This window comes from Protopterus annectens, chromosome 1.part0 (assembly GCF_019279795.1).
Source record: "Protopterus annectens isolate FY-2018-M chromosome 1.part0, PAN1.0, whole genome shotgun sequence".
Taxonomy (NCBI): domain Eukaryota; kingdom Metazoa; phylum Chordata; order Ceratodontiformes; family Protopteridae; genus Protopterus; species Protopterus annectens.
This window is the reverse complement of record NC_056725.1, coordinates 174,473,718-174,495,681: the sequence shown is the minus strand read 5'-3', so window position 1 is coordinate 174,495,681 and position 21,964 is coordinate 174,473,718. Positions and strand designations below refer to the sequence as shown.

Below are 21,964 nucleotides of genomic sequence, written 5' to 3'. Positions count from 1 at the left end.
AGCTGCCCAGATGGCTTATCTCACGCCAGACAAGCAAGGGCAACTGACTCAATACTTTCAATTGATGGCAACAAAGACCCAACTCCCTGCAAGAAAAATTCTGCAAGCCTTGGGTTACATGGCATCTTGCATACTACTAATTCCATATGCCAGACTGCATATGAGGAAACTACAATGGTACCTAAAGAATGTATGTTCTCAACACTGTCAAAGTTTGGAAACCGTTATACCACTAATTCTTTGCCTTCAACAGGAGTTTCAGTGGTTGGCTCAAGCTTGTCACCTCAACAAGGGATAGCCTTTTACTCAACCCACAGCCAGGCAAACACTGACAACAGATGCATCGGATTACGCCTGGGGAGCACACATGGCAGGCAACTGTGTTCAGGGCAAGTGGCCCGCAGAACAAAGGCATCTTCACATCAGTCAAAAAGAGATGCTAGCTGTACAAAATGCCCTTATAGCTTTCAAGGACCTGCTGCATCCAGGACAACTACTACTAAAGACGGACAACACTACAGTTATGTGGTACATAAACAAGCAAGGGGGCACTCACTCCTACCCCCTCTGCAGACAAGCCATGACCTTGTGGAACACAGCTCTAAACTCAAGTTCATCTGCAAGCACAATTCCTGCCAGGAGAGAAAAACTTGATGACTTGAGCAGAAACATCATGGATCCCCACGAATGGGAATTGAATCCACAAATATTCAGAATGATAACACAGAAATGATGGAGCCCGGAAATAGATCTGTTTGCATCCCCAATGAACTGCAAGCTACAGAAATTCTGCACAAGGAGTTACCATCCACAAGCATGGAAAGTGGATGCCCTCTCATTCAGCTGGAAAAACCTACAAGTATACGCTTTCCCACCACTACCTCTCCTGCCAAAGGTGCTCATAAAAGCCAGGCAAGAAGAGCCAAAGATGATCCTGATTGCACCAGACTGGCCACGCCATTACTGGTACCCAATCTTAAAGAACTTAGCACAAGGACCACCCTGGATTTTGCCTCAAATCCCACATCTGCTGACTCAGCACAACAATCAGATACTACACAGCCAGCTAAAGACATTAAACCTAGCTGCATGGGAAGATTCCTTCGTCAAGCAAGCAATGCTGCTCTCCAAAGCTGTTATGGATGTCATTGTGGAGGCCAGAAGGCCTAGTACCAGGAAAGCCTATTCGGATAAATGTAAGCGATTCTGTGCCTGGAACCAAGCTCACAGCCTTGACCCTCATGTCCCAAACATTCCTCAGATGCTACAATATTTAACCGAGATGCTGGTCAAAGGCCTCTCCTTCTCATCCATCAAGTTCCACGCCTCTGCCATCTCTGCTCATTACAACACGGATCCACCAATTTTCTCTAATCCTTCGCTAAGAGAGTACCTCAGAGGGGCTAAAAACATAGGACTGCCCCGTAGAGCACCTACTCCAATTTGGGACCTCAACTTTTTGGAAAAATTAACTTTACCACCTTCTGAGCCAGCTAACGCAGCAGAATTAAAATATATTTCTTGGAAAACTGCTCTGCTCCTGGCAATAACATCAGCATGAAGAGTTTCAATATTACAGGCACTAATGGCAGTGGAACCTTTCCTCATTTTCCATCAAGACAGGGTGTCTTTAAGAACTAACCCTACGTTTATGCCAAAGGTGGTATCCAGTGTGGCTCTAAACCAAACTGTTCATTTGCCAACTTTTTATCCAAAACCACAGAATAAAGGGGAGAGACTACTGCAGTCCTTGGACATTCACAGGCAGTTGCGCTTCTACTTGGACAAAACTAAAGCTTTCAGGAAATCTGAGCAATTATTGGTAGCATATGCTGCAGGAGCACAGGGAAAAGCCATTTCAAAACAGACCATTTCAAAATGGATAGGACATTGTATACGTTTCTGCTATACACACCATGGGAAACCTGTACCTAGCAGCATTAGATCTCACTCCGCCAGGGCAACAGCCACTTCAACTGCCTACCTCAGAGGAGTACCTACCAGGGATATTTTAGAAGCAGCAACTTGGAGTTCTGTACATATCTTCACCAAGCATTACCATCTGCCTCTATACTCTAAATCCAGAGCTGGCTTTGCCACTGCAGTGCTGCAGGGCCTTATAGCCACCCCTAATGCCTTATAGAACCAGCCACCCTACCTCAGCTTTGGGATTCTACCCAAGTGTAATGACTGCAGCAGTGTAACACGATGAACATAGTACAGTTTTGTACCTACCATAAATGTAGATGTTCGAGTGTATACACTGCTGCAGTCCAGGTTACCCTCCCTCCTTCCCCTCTTACTTGCTGGTACGTACCTATATCTTCTACCCTTTACTACCTATGGGGAGTATTTGCTGGTAGCTGAACGTTGTTGTTTGCTTTTCTTATATGTGTTTTATTAGCAATTTGAATTGCCTACCTATTTGGGGGCACCTGACATCTGGGGCAAGAAAAACTGAAGAAAATGGCGTTGGCTGCATCTTGTATACCCCTGTCGCACTGACGTCAGGGAGGAGGCGACCGCAACCGACGCCGGACCAAGACTTTGGAACTCAGGCCGACTGGGGGAACTGCCTGACGGCAGGATAACCCAAGTGTAATGACTGCAGCAGTGTATACACTCGAACATCTACGTTTATGGTAGGTACAAAACTGTACTTTTGCAGCCCACCTTGTGGCATAGGGGTTGATGCCTAATTTAGTGAGTTTATCGATGATTCCTGAGTGTGGACTAGTATCGAAGGCCTTGGCCAGATTGAGGTAGGCTGTGTGAACTACCTTGCTTTCATCCACAGCTCTGGTGATAAACTCGAAGAAGTCCACCAGGTTGAGCAGACAGGGTCTACTCTTAACAAATCCAAAGTGCGTGGGTTTAGAGTCTGGCGATTCCCTATGTCCTTATTAGGTCCATCATGATACGCTCCATAGCCTTGCATACCAGACTCGTAAGGCTAATGGGGTGGTAGTTCCCAGGGTCCATAGTTGCACCCCCTTTGTGGAGTGGGATGACTATAGCAGTGCGTCATTTGACGGGGCCAAAGCCAGAAACTAGGCTGTGATTGAACAGGGCACACAGGTGTGGTGCCAGTTCATTTTGCAGTTCATGTAGAACACAGCCCGGAATGTTGTCAGGCCCCATGGGAGCTGTATTGTTGGCCTTGGACAGTGCGATTTTAACCTGTGCAGCTGTAATATTGGGTGTCAAGCATCCCTCCGGTACTGTAATTGGCCCTTTTGGGGGTGGGGGGGTGAAGTTGGCACTGAATTAGTCAGCCAGTATATTGGCAATGTCTGTTGGCTTCAGTATAGGAATTACCATTGTGTAGTATCTCCGAGCAGATCTAAGCATTGCCCTGTAGATTTTTGACATAACTATAGAAGGCCTTGTGGTTGTCCTTGGTATCTGTTTCAGTTCTGTTTTCATAGCTAGCATTAGAAGATTTGATGAGGGATCTCAACTTTTTGTTGAGGCTGACAAGTAGTGGGAGAAATGTTAATTGCTGCAGGATCCGAGCCTCATTTATTTCATTTCTACTACATTTTTACTGTTTGAATTTTAGTTTGTCTAAGGGCTTTAGTCTTGTAGTGTTACTCTCAATAGTGTGACTGTTGTGAATTGTACTGTATTTTTCTTATTTACTGATGCGGCAGCCGCAGTGTTGTAGTGGTTAGTGTTGCCGACTCACAGCAAGAGGTTTTCCGGTTCGATTCTCTGCGGAGTCTGCATGTCCTCCCTGTGGTTGCGTGGGTTTCCTCCCGGTGCTCTGGTTTCCTCCCACATCCCAAAGACATGCTGTAGGTGAATTGGATACTCTAAATTGGCCCTAGGTGTGAGTGCATGCATGTGTTCGCCTTCCGTGGAAAATTGGGTGCTGGGCTGGCAACTTGACACCATAAAAACTCCACTGCCAATCATGAGCAGACAGGTGATCCGCTGTAGCAACCCTTAACCAGGAAAAGCCAAAAGAAGTCTGATTGGATTCCTTTGTAACTTGTCTCCTGTTGTACTGAGCTGTGGATGTTCTTCGTGTTTCACTGTTGCAGTCATTACATTTGGGTAATCTGCTGGCAGGTTTCCCTCAGTCGACTTGAATTCCGAAGTCTTGGGTCCTGCATCGGTTGCTGTCTCCTCTTCCATGATATCAGGTTGTCAGGGGTATAAAACATGCAGCCGACACCATTTTCTTTAGTCTTTCTTGCCGAGTGGTGCCCGAAGCAGAAGCATTTCGCAAGTGCCGGTCGGCCGACTATTGAAATATTCGAGTTTGAGTTTCAGAACCGAAGTCTTCACTAAAGCTAAGTACCCCATTGGGGAAAGTTTGTTCTTGCTCCGTACCGATGTCAGAAAAAGTTAATTGTATTACTTGTGGGAAGCAAATACCTCATAAGGATTTCTAACGCACTATTAAGCATCGGTATATTTTTGCCTCAAAGTATTTTTCAAACAGATTTAACTACCCAGAAATGTCGTCGGATAGCAATCAGACTACTGGAGTACATAAAAAACGCAAAGAAATGGGCAGAAAAGGTCAGTCGAGATCCAAAACCGACTAAGCTTCTCTTAAGCCTTTCGCCGGTACTCAGTGAGGCGCTTTCGCAGCCCCTGATACCTGCTACTTTCGTGTCGCAGGCCTCTACCGACACCCATGTGGAGTCCGGCATGCCGCAAGATACTTAAGGTATTGGACCGACGGATGTATCTCCCTTTGATGGGTCCGGAGCTGCTGAGCAGGCACCGGCTTCTGAGGGTGTATTCAGACCTCAACATTTGTATATCAAACCGACAGCTGCAAAACCAAAGACAAAAGCAACTTCTAAAACTAAAAAAGCTGACGCATGAGCTGCATGCACAGGCCTCTGTGCCTAAAAAAACAGATCAAAATGGCTGAGGACCTTATTACCTTGATCTGGGGTACCCATTCCCCTCCAGATAAGAGGCCAAGGCAAGACACTGATTATGAATCTTCAGATCTGGTTTTGATTTCTTCTGATTCCTCTTCTGATCAGGAATTATCTATACCTCCCTATGAGGATTCTGATGCAGAGGAGTCTATACCATCTGCATCTCCTCCTGAGGATTATTCATTTGGAGAAACCTTGCATACTTTGAGAGAGCATTTTCACTTGCAGAGTCAAGATTTCTCAGAATCAAAAAATAGGCTCAGGGATTTCCTTCTCCCTCAGCACAGACCTTTAGCCATTCCTCCTGTTTTAGACATTGTGGATGTGTTTTCGGAGTCAAGCTTGACCCCTGACTCCTTACCTCCGGCACCCAGTAAGCCTGACCGATATTACAGGGTCCCTGACTCACATACATTTTTATTTAGAAACCCTGCTGCTGATCCTGAAACTATTTCACAGGGTCCAAAGGGTGTTAAGGCCTCAACAGCAAAAATCCTACCCCCTCTGACAGAGATTCTAGGGCACTGGACAGATGGGGGAAAAAGGTTTATACATCTGCAACCTTGGCAATCAGAGCCTTAAACTGTCAATTTTGTATGCTTAAGTATCAACAACATGTTATGGGATTGCCGAAACAGAAAATGATGATTTCTGAATGTGCAGAAAATAAAGAATTGCAGGAATTATTGCACGCAGCTGAACAGGTTGGAAAGCATACTTTGCAATGTGGTTTTGACTCCTTAGAGGCCTCTTGCAGGGCCGCAGTTACTAGATCTGTGATTAGGAGGCATGACATGCTAAAGGAACAAAATTTGCCTGATCATGTTAAAGCTAAATTGCTGGATGCACCTTTATAGCATGATACTCTGTTTGGTATTAAGGCAGAAGAGGTTTTAAAGAAAATGGAAGACAAAGCTAAGTCTATGCAAACTGTTAAAGACTTCTTACAAGTGCAGCCACCAAGATTCAGTAGACACTGGCCTACAAAAAATTGGTCCTTTCCTGTGTCAGAGAGCTCAAAGGGGCAAATCCAGACACCCTAAGGTTTCCAGATACCAGGCACAAGATTCATACAGGTAAAAGCAACGGGGCGCTTCTACCTCCAAATCTGGAGGAGATAAAGCGCAAACCTACAGAAAACAGTCCCCATGACTTCCCTCTGCCTACACCAAGCACTTATCTTTTGGCAGCACCCTTAGGGGAAAATTAGCACTTTCTATTCAAAATTGGCAGTTAATAACCCAGGACAAGTGGGTACTAAACATAGTATCACAGGGATAGAGATTCCATTTCCACACTCTGCCAATGGCAAGTGGTTGGCCAGATCTGCCAAAAAAATCAATGGGCAGAGGCACAGAAGCAGGTTATGTCCCTCATGGATATGGGGGCCTTTCAGCCAGTACCAGAACAGGAAAAGGGACAAGTTTTTACTCAAGACTGTTCTTGGTACCCAGAAAGGACAAGGCCTGGTGGCCAATACTGGATTTATCGATTTTGAACACATACCTGGACATTCTAAAATTCAAAATGCTGACTTTGCAGCAGCTTCTGCCCATGCTGGGCAAGAATGCTTGGCTGGTGACATTAGACCTAAAAGAGGCATACCTGCATGTCCCAGTAAGACAGTCGTGCAAGGCTGGCTTAATGCATTACCAATTCTCTGCACTGCCCTTTGGCTTATCTACTGCACCCAGGATCTTTACAAAGTGCCTAGCACCAGTAATTGCGTTTTGCAGACAAAGAAGTATACAAATATATCCTTACTTGGACGACTGTCTCATTCAAGCAGAGAACAAGGACATTCTTCTTCAACACCTGGCGTTTGTGAAAAGGCTTCTAACATGCCTAGGGTACACAATAAATGAAAAGAAATCACAACTGGTACCCACTCAAAAGATAACATTCCTGGGTGCAAGCTTGAATACAACTGCCCAGATGGTTTACCTCACGCCAGACAAGCAAAGGCAACTGACTACTTACTTCAAACTGATGGCAACAAAAACCCAGTTATCTGCAAGACAAATTCTGCAGGCTTTAGGCTTCATGGCATCCTGCATCCTATTAATTACATATGCAAGACTGCATATGAGAAAACGTCAGTGGTACCTAAAAAGTTTATGGAGTCAGCATTCTCACAGTCTGGAAACAATGATTCCTCTCATTCCCTGCCTACAACAGGAGTTTCTGTGGTGGGCAAAGGCATGTCACCAAAACATGGGATGGACCTTCACTCTACCCCCTGCCAGCCAAACCTTAACAGACGTATCAGATTATGCTTGGGGGGGGCCCACATTGCAGGAAGATGCATTCAGGGCATATGGACCCTAAAACAAATGCATCTACATGTCAACCAGAAAGAGATGCTAGCTGTTCAAAATGCCCTAACAGCCTTCAAGGACTTACTTCATCCAGGACAACTACTGATAAAGATGGACAACACCACAGTCATGTGGTATATAAACAAGCAAGGGGGCACACACTCATACCCCCTTTACAGACTAGCCATGGCACTGTGGGACACAGCTTTGGATTATCAAATGCATCTTCAAGCTCAATTCCTGCCAGGAAAGCAAAATACTCTGGCAGATGATTTAAGCAGAAACCTTATGGATCCTCACGAGTAGAAACTAAATCCACAAGTCTTCAGCATAACAGAGAAATGGGGGAGCCCAGACATAGATCTATTTGCCTCTCCTCAAAATTATCAATTGAAAAGATTCTGCACAAGGACTTATCACAGACAAGCATGGAAAGTGAACACCCTATCCTTCAATTGGAAAAACCTATCAGTTTACGCCTTTCCTCCTCTGCCTCTTCTTCCCAAGGTCCTCCTAAAAGTCAGACAAGAGAAACCAGAGATGTTACTAATTGCCCCGGACTGGCCCCGCCAATACTGGTACCCAATCCTAAGGAACTTGTCTCAATACCCAGCTTGGACATTACCTCAAATACTGTCCCAGCAAAACAATCCGATCCTGCACAATCAACTCCAGACACTGAACCTGGCAGCATGGCTGATCATGTAGTTATACAAACAACACCTCTCAGTAAAGCTGTGATGGATGTCATTTTGGAAGCCAGAAGGCCAAGTACTAGAAAATCTTATGCAGATAAATGGAAGAGATTCTGTGCTTGGGATCAAGCACAAGGAACTGATACAGCAGAACCAAATATTCCTCAGATATTACAATACTTAACTGCGATGCTTGACAAAGGCCTATCTTTCTCATCTGTTAAAATCCATGCCTCTGCCATATCAGCTCATTACAATACAGAACCATCAATCTTTTCTCATCCTTTACTAAAACAGTATCGTAGAGGAGCCAAAAATTTAAGGCCCCCTAGAAGATCACCATTACCTGCATGGGACCTCAATTATGTGTTGGAAAAGCTCACCCTGCCTCCATTTGAACCAGCTGCTACCACTGATATAAAGTTCTTATCATGGAAAATAGCTCTGCTACTAGCAATTACTTCAGCAAGAAGAGTTTCAGAGCTACAGGCCCTCATGACTGTAGAGCCTTTTATCATATTTTACCCAGACAGGGTGTCTCTGAGGACAAATCCTACATTTATGCCAAAGGTGGTTTCCAGTGTGGCTCTTAACCAAACAATTCATCTGCCAACTTTTTATCCAAATCTGCAGAACAAGGGTTCCTTGGACGTACACAGACAGCCAAGATTCTATGTGAGCAGGACTAAAGCTCTAAGAAAAACTGAGCAATTACTAGTGACATATGCTGCAGGATCAGAAGGAAAGGCTATTTTCAAAGCATCCAATTTCAAAGTGGATAAGCCACTGCATCCGTTTCTGCTTACACCATGGTAAACCTGTGCCCAAGGGCATTAGGTCTCATTCCACCAGAGCTGCAGCTATTTCAGCAGCCTTTCTCAGAGGAGTACCAACCAAAGACATTCTAGAGGCTGCTACTTGGAGTTCTGTTCACACCTTTACAAAGCATTATCATTTGCCTCTCTACTCTAAGTCCAGGGCAGGCTTTGCCACTGCAGTTCTGCAGGGCCTTATAGCCGCACCTAATGCCGTTTAGCTTCAGCCTCCCAACCATAGCTTTGGGATTCTTCCCAAATGTAATGACTGCAACAGTGAAACACGAAGAACATAGTACAGTTGTGTTAATTTACCATAAATGTAGATGTTTGAGTGTATTCACTGTTGCAGTCCAGGTTACCCTCCCACCATCCCCCTGTCATTCTGGAGTTTATCTTTCCTTCTCTATCTTCTACAGCCTATGTGGTGTGTATATACATATACATATATATATATATATATATATATATATATATATATATATATATATATATATATATATATATATATCTTTTTGCTACCTTTTTGGGGGCACCTGACATCTGGGGCAAGAAAAACGAAAGAAAATTGCGTCTGCTGCATGTTTTATACCCCTGACGACCTGACGTCATGGAAGAGGAGACTGCAACCGACTCTGGACCCAAGACTTTGGAATTCAGGCCAACTGAGGCAACCTGCTAGTAGATTACCCAAATGTAATGACTGCAACAGTGAATACACTCTAACATCTACATTTATGGTAAGTGTACACGACTGTACTTTGAGTGCCCTGTCCAGACACTGGCACCTATAATGTGATATTTCTGCAAGAACCTAATTGAGTGTAGAACAGTAGAACAGTTTGCCCTCTGAGAAGCATTACCCCAAGAGTGTTTTAGGTCAATCCTAGACCTCTCCCAAGCCCAACAACTTCAAAGCACCAGCACTCATAAATCACAAAAAAGAGGGCTCCTGTCCATGGATGTGCACTTTCCTATTGTCTCCGTAGTTAGCCTGGTGGAAATATGGGTATCCTGAGACAATGTAGCAGTCCTCTCAAGTTTGACAACCACCTTATTCTTAAGACTGAACACAGTATATGAGAGATGTAATTGCACTGTCTTGGCAAAGCTGTCGCATACAGACAATGATATTTCCAAACAGGTTGCCCGTAACATACACACTTACACCTACTATGGATCAGGCATACTAACTCGTATATGCCAAGACTTTCTAATACAATCTACCTAAACCTGAAAGGCCTCTCATACGCTGCCTTCAGCAACCTCCCAAACACACTGCAAAGGCAGCACTCTTCAGGATGCATGCAACCATGTATCACAATGTCTTAGTCTCTAAGCCCTTAAGGCAGACTGCAACACAACACAGTATATTGGTCATTGGAGAGACTATCGTGAGACAGTCTCATGCCCTCCTCACCCGGCTAAACAAGGAAACCGTAATAGTTACCTATCGTATGCAAGGATCCGCCAGGTCACACATGCACTCAGGACATTGAACCACAAGTTACAAGTATGACTCTTGTAGTCGATTTGGACATTAATGACCTGAAAGGTACCTCCCTGGACTGTATGAAGAGAGGTGATAGACCTTTCCGATTGTGTCCCAGGCAGGTATGAGCCTAGCATTGAGCAGCTTTCTACATTCTCCAAGGATGATACCATAATGTAAACAGAAGATGATTGACTTTAACAACTAGCTTAGTTACTGGTGTCATTCTAAGGGAGCCCAATATTTATCAACTTGGGAGGACATGATCAACAGACCATGCTGCTTTGCCAGGTCTACATCTGTCCTTCCTAGCCTTTTGGATATTGGCCAAAACATTATCCACCCACCAGTGCCTTTTTTTAAAGCAACACCAGTTTGATACATTTTCCAGCATAGTAAAGTCTAAGCAATATAACCTAAAGGTGTTACTGACCAATGCTAGAAGTCTCATCAAGCTCCACTCCCTAGAAGCGCTCCTCACCCTGGAGAATGAGATCTGTGCAGTTACTGAGACATGGTGTAAAGCCACGAAAGGCACCCTGGCAGTATGAGGCTGTAAGGCCTTCCACAAATTTAGACCACCTACATTACAAGAAAGGGACAAGAAGTGGAAGTGCATCAGTTTATGTAAAAAGTGAGCACACCTCAGGATTGGTCAATGTGACATGCTTGAGCTGCTCCACATCCAATACCATATCCTTGTTTTCCTGTAGGTCCCCATCTGTATCACCCAGAATAACCAAACCACATACTTGAATGTACTAGTCGCTCATAGTTCTACCCAACACCGTATTCATGGGTAAGTTCAACTGTCCCACCATAAACTGGAATACATACACAACCACTAACATTCAGGTTCAAAGATTCTTGGATTTTGTCAATGCAAACACCTTGAAAGTCTGCACACCTACTAGGGGTGCAAATATCCAGGATCCTGGTACTCTCAAATATGAGGGAACTTTGCACCCCCATTTGTGTGAAGTCCTCACTGGTCAAATCAGGTCACGAAGTGATCACCCTTGAAGTAAATAGGCTAAACTCCCAGCAAACACCAGAACACTTAAGAACTTTCCAGGGCTAATTACCTCAATTTAGGTGATGGCATAGCTAAATTCCAAGTCTCCACCCAACTCTTGAGAACACTGTGGCCTACACAGAGTGTTTATAGAAATCCTGTACAAGCATGTAAATAGCATAAAAACAGCAGTAGCAAACAGGAATAAACTTGGAACAAACTCTAAAAACAAGCCCCCTTTGTGTACCCCTCAGTATAAATAGATTGTGCAAAAAAATATAGAAAATTCTGTCCAGAAACAAGGGCTATGCCTAAAAGAGAAGCTCCCTCATCAGTCTGAGCAAGCAACTTGGATCAAAGTCCACCAAAGCCAACTTCGAGGCAAAAATGAACTCCCAGGCCAAGAGTAATCATAGGGCATTTTTCAGACACAATAAAGGGTCCATTATCCAAACTAATTGGGACCAAGGGTAGTTCAGATAATCAAACCTACATTGAACTGGATAAAAACCTTCTTAAATCTTGTTTTTTTTCTGCACTCCGGGAATACACTTTTCAACCATTCAGCAAGTCCAGTGGACAATAAAGAATATTTTTCACACACAAGCAGGCTACAAATTAAAAAAAAAAAACATGCACAAGCTAATACATATAACGTTTACATATTCAGACTTTGATTTTTCAAACTTGAAAACTTTGGAAGACTGGGTTCGTTTAATTGACGTTTCAGATAATCGAGACTCTATTGTATGTATGAAACCTTAAAGGGAACACCCAACAGTATGCTGAACTAAGAGTAAATGAAACTTCCTTATACCAAATCAAGGGTTATAGCAAATTGCTGGCCATTACATTTAGCTAAAATCTCACACACACACACGCACACACACACACACACACACACACACACACACACACCCACACACACAATGTCCTCTACCATTTCTGCCCCAACTATCACTGAAGAACTGATCCTCACTACACTCTCCAGAGCTAAAAACGCTGCATCAGTGGGTCCTGGTAATATTCCAGGATGCCTCCTAAATAGCTTGAAGTATGAACTGTCAGGCCTACTAGAATCTCTGTTCGACCATAACCTCCAGACAGACTGTCCCTAGGGGAATTTAGGATTGCAACAATCATCCCATTACACAAAGACAAACAGAAATACAGACCCATAAGTTTGATTAATCTTCTATGCAAAGCCATGGAAGGAATTATTGTGGAAATGATTAAACAGACACAAGACTTTTTCAGTATGTGAATTAGTGCCATTTCAGTTTTGTCAAGGGCAGGTCAAGCCTACTAAATCTGGTAGATTTCTTCAAGGGATTACTTGAAATATGGACAAAGGGGAAAAATGGTATATACTGCTTACCTTTACCTGAAAAAGGCATTGGACACAATACCTCATTCTGGTATTATAGACAAACTCACTAGTTCAGGCATTAATCCGTGTCACCCAATCGATAGCCAAATGTGTCACAGGTAAGACGCATGAAGTTAGGGTGAAGGAATCCACCTTCACCAAGAGACTTGTTTTTAGTGGTCTCTCTCAAGGGTCTACTGAGACCACTCCTGTTTGGAATGTATTTCTTTGAAGTCAAGGCAAATGTATAAGGCCTTTGACCAGATTTGCTGACAACTGCAAGTTGCATGCAGTCATTGAATCCCCAAAGATGTAGATATCCTCCAGGAGTGTTTGGCACAGGTAACTAACTGTTGCCAAAACCATATCTAAAATTTAATGCAAAAAAATGCACAGTTGTACTCTTTGGCAAGATGACCACCCGTGCAAATTGCAACATTGATAACACTCCCTAAGAGTAGACCTAGTGGTAAGGGACTTGGGAACTCTGGTTGACATTAACCTGAACTTTGATCCCCATGTGTCTGTGGTAGTGAGAAAATCCTTCTACGTGGAACAACTTATAAGTAAGGGCATAGCATCCAGGTCTAAGGCGTCATAGTCCCACTGTACTCTGTCTTTATTAAACCATTAATTGAGTACAATGCATCCTTCAGCATTTACCTGACCAGGCATTTGTAACAACTGGATCAGCCGCAGAGATTCCTCCCTAAAAGAAAACCTGGTTTAAATATGTCCTATAATACATGCCACCTCAAAGCCCTATGTTTTTGTTCAGTCTCTTACAGACTACTGAAGGGCGATCTATACCTAACCGGCAAGGCAGTCTCCAATCCAGCCCTGATGGAACTGCTACACATTCACAAAACAATAAACTCTAGACTTTCTCGAGCCAAGGATCTTTACCTAATAAACAAAGCATGTTTGGAGGGACAGGTGCGTGTCTGAAATTAACCCTTCTCTCTGATAGACTCCACATTTGAAACGGAGTTATTCTCCCAGCCTATTCAAACACAGTTTGGACTAATTGATAGAAAATTGCAAATTTACCTCTGGCTTGTTCCTTGTGGCTCTTATGGACAGGTTCAGATTTAAATGCTGTAAGGCACATGCATATACCAAAGCTGTTCTAGCCCATGTACATTGATTGTGAAAATTGGGACATGAATGGCTAGACATGAATGGCTAGACTTAAAAAGGCTCTAAGGACATTAGCCTAGTAACCTGCTATGATCCTACAAAACAGTGGAAATGTTTTATTCCCTTAAACTTTATATACAAGTCAGACATGTTTTTATCAACTAGAGGAGAAGTTGTGGACAGTAGAGTTAAAGGAATTTATTTGGGAGTGTACGAGCACACGAGTTAAGTGGAATAAATTGGTATTTCCCATAAAACAAGGTGGTTTAGGATTTCCTGATTTGAATGAGTACTTAGAGCTATACAGGTAAGGCATAATGTATGTAATGTAAGCCGAAGGTTATAAATCAAAGTAGAAAAGGGTGATGAAATGGGGGAAGTTCAAGAAATAAGGAAAGAGGTGGATTTTGGATGCAGATACTTTCGAGTAATAACCATGCAGAATATTATGTTCATAAAGTAGTAGAAAGTATTCTGAGCGCTAAACCAACATGGGAGTGGAGGGAGATTTTTGCAAATAGGGGTGACTGCAAGTAGGGGTGCAGAAAATAGGTAAGAGGGGAGATGGAATTTATTGGAATCAATGTATTTGGAAGGAAATATCTAGAGAAGGAATGGTATAAAGGGGAAAGGCCAAGCAGATGTTTGGGCTCCTTTTCCTACCAAAGACTGATATCAGTATTCGAAAAGGGATAGCGAAGTACCAAATGAAAGACCATCTCTAGTACAGTTTGTCTATTCTAGAACTAAAGCAGCTGTTAAAGGATAATTGATGGTGAATATAAAATATTGTATGATAACTATAATCAATCAGAGGAGGTTAGAAAACACTGGAAAGAAAGAGTGGATAGGCATATTTACAAACGAGTCTGAGGACATCTGTATGACAAAGTTCAGAAGGTTTAGGATTTTTGCTTGAAAGTGTTTAGTATGTTTGTACCACGCGCAGATTTCATATAATTTTTTCTCAAGCAGGTAGCAAATACTGGAGTTGTGATGGAAGAGAGGTAATTGGGAACATGTTTTTTGGGAGAGTAATGAGTTGACAAATTTTAAATATTCCCAACAGAGTCATGTGTTAAAATGTTGAGGGAGCAAATGGATGCAGCTAAGGAAATGATTCTTTTGAGGTAGGACACCAGATCTGAATTGCCTGTACGAAGTAAATTTCTTACTAAGTTTAATGCTATTGTCTGCCAAAAATGCCATTACTAAGAAATGGAAATTGGTCTTAAATCAACTGTAATTTAACTATTGAATATTATAAAGGAGGTAAAATAAGAGGTGGGATCTTCAAAAAAGGGAAGGAGCAAATTGCATAGAAGTAAATGGAATTTGTGGGAGCATGAAATGCAGAATAATTTTCAGAAAGAGGAGTGAGGTTTAAGGGAAGGAAAGAATTGAGCAGTTTATGTAATGTTCAAGTGAATAATTGTAAAAATACATATATAATGTCTACTGCACAAATGACAAATGTTAGTTTTTCTTTCCTATTAATGTGTATGTACGATATCTTAAGTAATTATTTAACAAAGGTGTTTTAAAAAAATCAACATGCTCACTCTTTTTTCTCTTATTCCCCCCTAATCCTTCCTCTTTCTTTTCTGGTAATTGGAGGTAAGGTGCACCTGTCATAATATTCCCATCTGCATAGATTGCAGACTGTTAAGGTTTTCTTTATCTGGTTTACATTTTCATTTCTCTGTACCATTTGGGCTGTCCTTGGCTTCAAGGGTATGCACAAAATGTGTAGCATGAGTGATTGCTTACTGCAGGTTCCAAAGAATCCATGTTTTTCCCTACATGATAATTGCCATATTTTAGCAAACTCTCTTCAGAACTGTTAGATTTATTTGTCATGAATCTGTTGCAAAACTTGGGTTTCATCTCAGCCTGGAAAAGTTTTCCATTCTATCTCATCACACACTGACTTTTCTAGAGTGTTAGTTGAACACATCCCTTATGATGACCATCTTCCCCCAGAAAAAATGCGTTTTACCATCTGTAGGTCCTAGAGTTTTCCCACCAAACTATGGTATCTGCAAAAGATTATCCCGTGATTCTGGGATACGTGGTTTCCAATCATACTGATAATTACACTAGCTAGACTGCACATGAGGGACATGCAGTGGTATCTCAAATGTGACTTATCGGCATACTCTCTTCCAATCCCTTTGCTGCAGTTTGTGAGAAACAAGCCGATTAAGTCAGACATCAGTGAATTCAGGTCCCTCCATTTGCCCCTCCCTCCCCCTTTTGTCAGTAGCAATGGATGCATCTAATTTTGCAGGAGGAACATTTTCCAAAGAAGTCAGTCTAAGGAATAAATTTAGGGACTTTTCAAGAAAAAAAGCATGCAGATATCAAGGAGATGGTGGCCTTAATAAATGCATTAAAAGCTATGCATCATCTGTAGATGCCAGACACTTTTAGGAATCTGACACCACTGTGATGTGGTACATAAAAAAGGTTGGGCCAAATCTTGCCTTTGATGCAGAATAGTATTGGTGGCCTGGAAAATTGCAACTCAGCACATTCTCTCCCTTCAAGCTAATTCCATTCGGAGTGGAGCAGTATGACAGACTTTGAAAAGATCCAGTGTCATGAATGGACATTACACCCAGAGGTCTTCAATGAGATTATCCATCTGTGGAGAACTGTCAAAGTAGATCTGTTTGCCTCCAATATCAACGGACATCTAAGTTCTGCACCAGGATGCCTTGGCAAAAATTCCTGGAAGGTGGATCCCTTTTCTTTTCCTTGAATGGGACTGTTCCTGTGTGCGTTCTTCCCCTCCTCTGTTAACCATAGTGCTATTAAAGATTCAAAATGACTCTCTAGCATTCATACTGACAACTCCCTTGTGACCCAGACAACATTTTCCATTCTCATGAAAATGGTCAAGGGCACTTTCGACTAACTTGCCACAGAATGGGTCTACTTGCACAGGACAAGAGATCACTGAACTTACTCCAGTACAAATTTTAATCTGCTTATATGATAACATGTTGATCCCACTTGGGCACCCTTTCTTTGAGCATATGCAGCAGGTATGAAAGGAAGCTAAAAAATCTGACACTAGAAAATATTTAGCCAAATGTAAGAGAATTTCTAGTTGGTGCCACAGGAAGACCCAGGATCCATCCACTGCAGAAGCACCTCAAATCAGGCTTTTCCTACTTGTGTATTAAGTTTAATCTTTCTGCCATGTGTGCTGGTCTACCCTTAGATCCCCCCCTTTACTCCTTGTCACAACCAAAGCAGTTTTTGAATGGGGTATTGCACATCCATCCATTTAGAAAATGGGTGGTGACTCCTTGGTATCTGAAGATGTCCTTCCATTTCACTGTTGCTGTATTCTTAACATGAGGGATCCCCTGCCAAGGATGGCCCAATGTCTGGCCAGCATGCCAAAGCCTTTAGGTTGTTAATATGTCATATGTCACACACATGCTCACCATGCAAAAGGCGTACAGCATAAAGGTGATGATCTGATGTATCATCCTCAGAACAACTTTGCCGCAGTCCAAACATCATGTTTGATGGTCTTATCTCTCAAATCATTACTAGTTTTCCTAGTAGTTCAGATAAGTGCCTCAGTGTTTTTTGCTTACCCTTTTTTACTTTTAGTATTTGTGGTGGTGTGGCGTTTCATGTCCTCCAGAATGAGTAAATGCCAGTATGCAAGACAAATTCCCCATAAAGGCAGCCACAAGCAGTGCTTGTTTTGTTTAGATGCTTCTCAGGACCATACATCCTGTACTATTTGTCAGGCTTTTCTTCCAAAGACCTTGCATAGTATTTCATCCTTCCCTATTTATCTTGATAATCTGCGTCTGAAGCTTTTAGCAAGCGACTGTATGGAAGATGCTTCCTGGCCTGAGGGTCAGCCGCCTTCGAAGACTACCAAAAAAGTCAGGTCAGATTCTTCAGTTTTGCCTCCTCCACTGGACGTCTCTCTCGAGGCTGGTGAAGGCCCAAAGGGCTGTCCAGCCCCAGAGTTGGATTCCTCTGCAGTGAACAATTCAGAGGCTAGTATGGATCCGGCTTCTCGCATGTCCTCAGAGGCCTTTGAGACATACATTTTGGACGTTCAGGGGGAACCTTGGCTGATTATCACAGAAGGGCCTGGGGGGGGGGAGGGGTTCTTCAGATACTGGTGTGGGAGGAAGTCTTGACTAGGAGCCACCTGTGTTTCATAAGGCAGACGTCCCTTCAGCAAAAGGCAAAACATATTTTTGCTCCTAGGGACCCTCCAAAGTGAATGGCAGAATTTTACACAGGGTTTGTTCAACACTATTATGGCCTTGAAGCCTCCTCAGGGGGTCTCTGTTCCTGCTCCTATTTGGTCATCCCCCCCCCCCCCCAAGAGATCTAGGGATCAGGATTCCACTGAAGAAGATTATTTTGATGAGGAATCCCTGGCCTATTCTACCCAGATTCCTTCCCCTTTGGATTATGGCTCTGGGGAAGAGAAGTCTATTAGTGCTAAATCTCCTTTTAAGGAGATTTCCTTTGGAGATGCCATTGTCAGGATGATGGGATTGTTTCCAAGTATCTGAAGTGCAGAGGAGATGATATGAGCTCCTTCAAGTGGTGTCTCCTAGACACTCTGCTGTTCTTCCTGTTTTGGCTGCTTTATTGGATGCCTTTTCTTCTGCGTCTCAGGCCCCAGATTCTCACCCACCTGCTCCTTTATAAAACAGATTTTTTTTTTTTTTTTTTTTTTTAAGTGCTTGATAATTCTAGATTCCTTTATAATTGTCCATCTGTTGATCCTTCGGTGGTGTCTGTGACATCTGTCAAGCCTTCTAAATTACTGCCTTCTACCAAGCTTCTTCCTTTGATAAGGACAGCAGGACTGTGGAAAGGTTGGGTAAAAAGGTTTATACTTCAGCTACCCAAGCCTTTTGGGCTGTTAATTATTAGACTCATATGGTCGGATGTGTGTTTTGCTCTCCTTTCAAAGGGTTGCCAGGTTATTTTTGACCTTCCTGATTCTGAGGGAAAGACTTCTGCGTTGTCTGCATTAGGGGCTTCTTCCCAGCTAGCTCTCCATTCCATTTAATTTAGATGTTCTTCTTGTTTCACTGTTGCAGTCATTACATTTGGGTAATCTGCTGGCAGGTTGCCCTCAGTCGGCCTGAATTCCAAAGTCTTGGGTCCTGCATTGGTTGCTGTCTTCTCTTCCATGATGTCAGGTCGTCGGGTATAAAACATGCAGCCGACGCCATTTTCTCTTTCTTGCCGCATGGTGCCCGAAGCAGAAGCATTTTGCATGTGCCGGTCGGCCGACTACTGAAATATTCGAGTTTGAGTTTCAGAACCGAAGTCTTCACTAAAGCTAAGTACCCCAAACTTTTTTCTTGCTTTTTACCGATGTCAGAAAAAGTTCATTGTATTACTTGTGGGAAGCAAGTACCTCATAAGGATTTCCATTTATACTGTATTCCTTACCTAGGCCCTGATCACAACGCGCCTGGCTGTCAGTTTTGTGCTAGATTTAACCAACGCACTGTTAAGCGTCAGTATATTTTTGCATCTAAGTATTTTGGAAACAGATTTAACTACCCAGAAATGTCGTCGGATAGCAGTCAGACTACCAGAGTACATAAAAAACGCAAAGAAAATGACAGAGAAAGGCAGTCAAGATCCAAAACCGACGAAGCTTCTAAGCCAGTCACCGGTACTCAGGCACTTTTGCAGCCCCTGATACCCGCTACCTTCGAGTCGCAGGCCTCTACTGACACCCATGTGGAGTCTGGCATGCCGCAAGATACTCAAGGTATTGGTCCGACGGATGCATCTCCCTTAGATGGGTCTGGAGCCGCTGAGCAGGCACCAGCTTCTGAGGGTGTTTTCAGACCTCAACATTTGTATATCAAACAGACGACAGCTGCAAAGCCAAAGACAAAAGCAACTTCTAAAACTAAAAAAATGACGCATGAGCCATGTGCACAGGGCTCTATGCCTAAAAAACAGATGATCAAAATGGCCGAAGACCTTATTACCTTGATCAGGGGTACCCATCCCCCTCCAGATAAGAGGCCTAGGCAAGACACTGATTATGAATCTTCAGATCAGGTTTTTATTTCTTCTGATTCTTCTTCTGATCAGGAATTATCTATACCTCCCTATGAGGATTCTGATGCTGAGGAGTCTATTCCATCTGCATCTCCTCCTGAGGATTACTCATTTGGAGAAACCTTGCATACTTTGAGGGAGCATTTTCACTGGGAGAGTCAAGACTTCTCAGAATTAAAAAAGAGGCTCAGGGATTTCCTTCTCCCTCAGCACAAGCCTTTAGCCATTCACCCTATTTTAGACATTGTGGATGATGTGTTTTCGGAGTCAAGCTTGACCCCTCACTCCTTACCTCCGGCTCCCAGTAAGCCTGACAGATATTACAGGGTCCCTGACTCATATAAATTTTTATTTAGAAACCCTGCTGCTGATCCTGAAACTATTTCACAGGGTCCAAAGGGAGTTAAGGCCTCAACAGCAAAAAATCCTACCCCCTCTGACAGATTCAAGGGCACTGGACAGATGGGGGGAAAAAAGGTTTATACATCTGCAACCTTGGCAATCAGGGCCTTAAACTGTCAATTTCATATGCTTAAGTACTAACAACATGATGTTCATCGTGTTTCACTGTTGCAGTCATTACACTTGGGTTATCCTGCTGGCAGGCGACCTGCAGTCGGCCCGAGTTCCAAAGTCTTGGTCTGGCGTCGGTTGCTGTCGCCTCTTCCCTGACGTCAGTGTGCCAGGGGTATACAAGTTGCAACAGACGCCATTTTCTTCAGTCTTTCTTGCTGTACGGTGCCCGAAGTAAAAGCAGTTCGCAAGTGCCGGTTGGCCGACTCCTGAGATTATCAAAATTGAATTTCAGAACCGAAGTCTTCAATAAAGCTAAGTACCCCGTTGGGGAAACTTTTTCTTGCTCCAGACCGATGTCAGTAAAAGTTAATTGTATTTCTTGTGGGAAGCAAATACCTCATAAGGACTTTCACTCTTACTGTATTCCTTGCCTAGGCCCTGACCACGATGTTACTAGTCGGTTTTGTGCTAGATTCAATAAATTAACTACTAAACGGTTTGATTTTGCTCTACATTACTTTGGCCAAAGGTTTAATTATATAATGCAGTCAGAACAACCGACTACTGCAATTTGTAAAAAAACGCAAAGACAAAGAAAAGGACAGGCATCCGAGGTCCAAAACCGACGAAGCCTCTTCTAGGCCAGTCGCCGGTTCTCAGTGAGGTGCTTTCCCAACCCGACACCCGCTACCTCAGAGCCACAGGCCGTAACAGACAGCCACGTGGAGACACCGAGGCCTGTGGAAACTCGAGGTATTGGGCCTACGGAAATTATACCCTCAGATGGGTCCGGAGCCGCTGAGCAGGCATTGGCTTCTGAGGGTGTTTTCAGACCTTCACAGCTTACAATTAAGTCCACTACAGCAGCAAAGACAAAGTCAAAAACACCATTAAAGACAAGGAAACAAGTACAGCATTCTCCAGAACAGTTATCCATGCCAAAGAAACAGATGCTTAAAATGGCTGAAGACCTAATTACCTTAATCAGGGGTTCCCAACAACCCCCCCCCCCGCCTTACAAAAGGCCTAGGCAGGATAGTGATTATGACTCCTGAACAGGTTTCCATTTCCTCTGATTCCTCTTCTGATCAGGAATATTCTCTCCCTCCCTATGAGGACTTTGATGCAGAAAAGTCCATACCTTCAGCCTCTCTGCCCGAGGATTATTCTTTTGGGGAAACCCTGCACACCATGAGGGAGCATTTCCATTGGGAGAGCCAGGATTATTCTGAATCCAAGAAAAGGCTCAGACTTCCTTTTATTGCCTCAGCACTGGCCCCTGGCTATTCCCCTTGTGCTTGATATTGTTGTTTTTTCTGAATCCAGTCTATCTCCTGATTCTTTACCCCCCGCACCAGTCAAGCCAGATAGGTACTACAGAGTCCCTGACTCTCATAAATTTCTTTACAAAAACCCCGCTGCAGACCCAGAAGCAATTTCCCAGGGTCCTAAGGGGGTTAAGGCTTCTACTGCAAAAAATCCTGTCCCCTCGGATGGGGATTCAAGACCTCTGGACAGATTGGGGAAAAAAGTTTACACTTCTGCTACTTTAGCTGTAAGAGCTTTAAACTATCAGTTTCACATGCTTAAATACCAACAGTACCTCATGTCTTTGT

The 21,964-nt window shown here is 43.2% G+C and overlaps 1 protein-coding gene across 1 annotated transcript in view; it reads left to right on the top strand.

The window, feature by feature from the left end:
• ARHGAP35 (Rho GTPase activating protein 35) overlaps positions 1 to 21,964 on the top strand; it is a 1,275,888-nt gene that overhangs the window by 964,754 nt on the left and 289,170 nt on the right. The gene's annotated exons all lie outside the window — the stretch shown is intronic.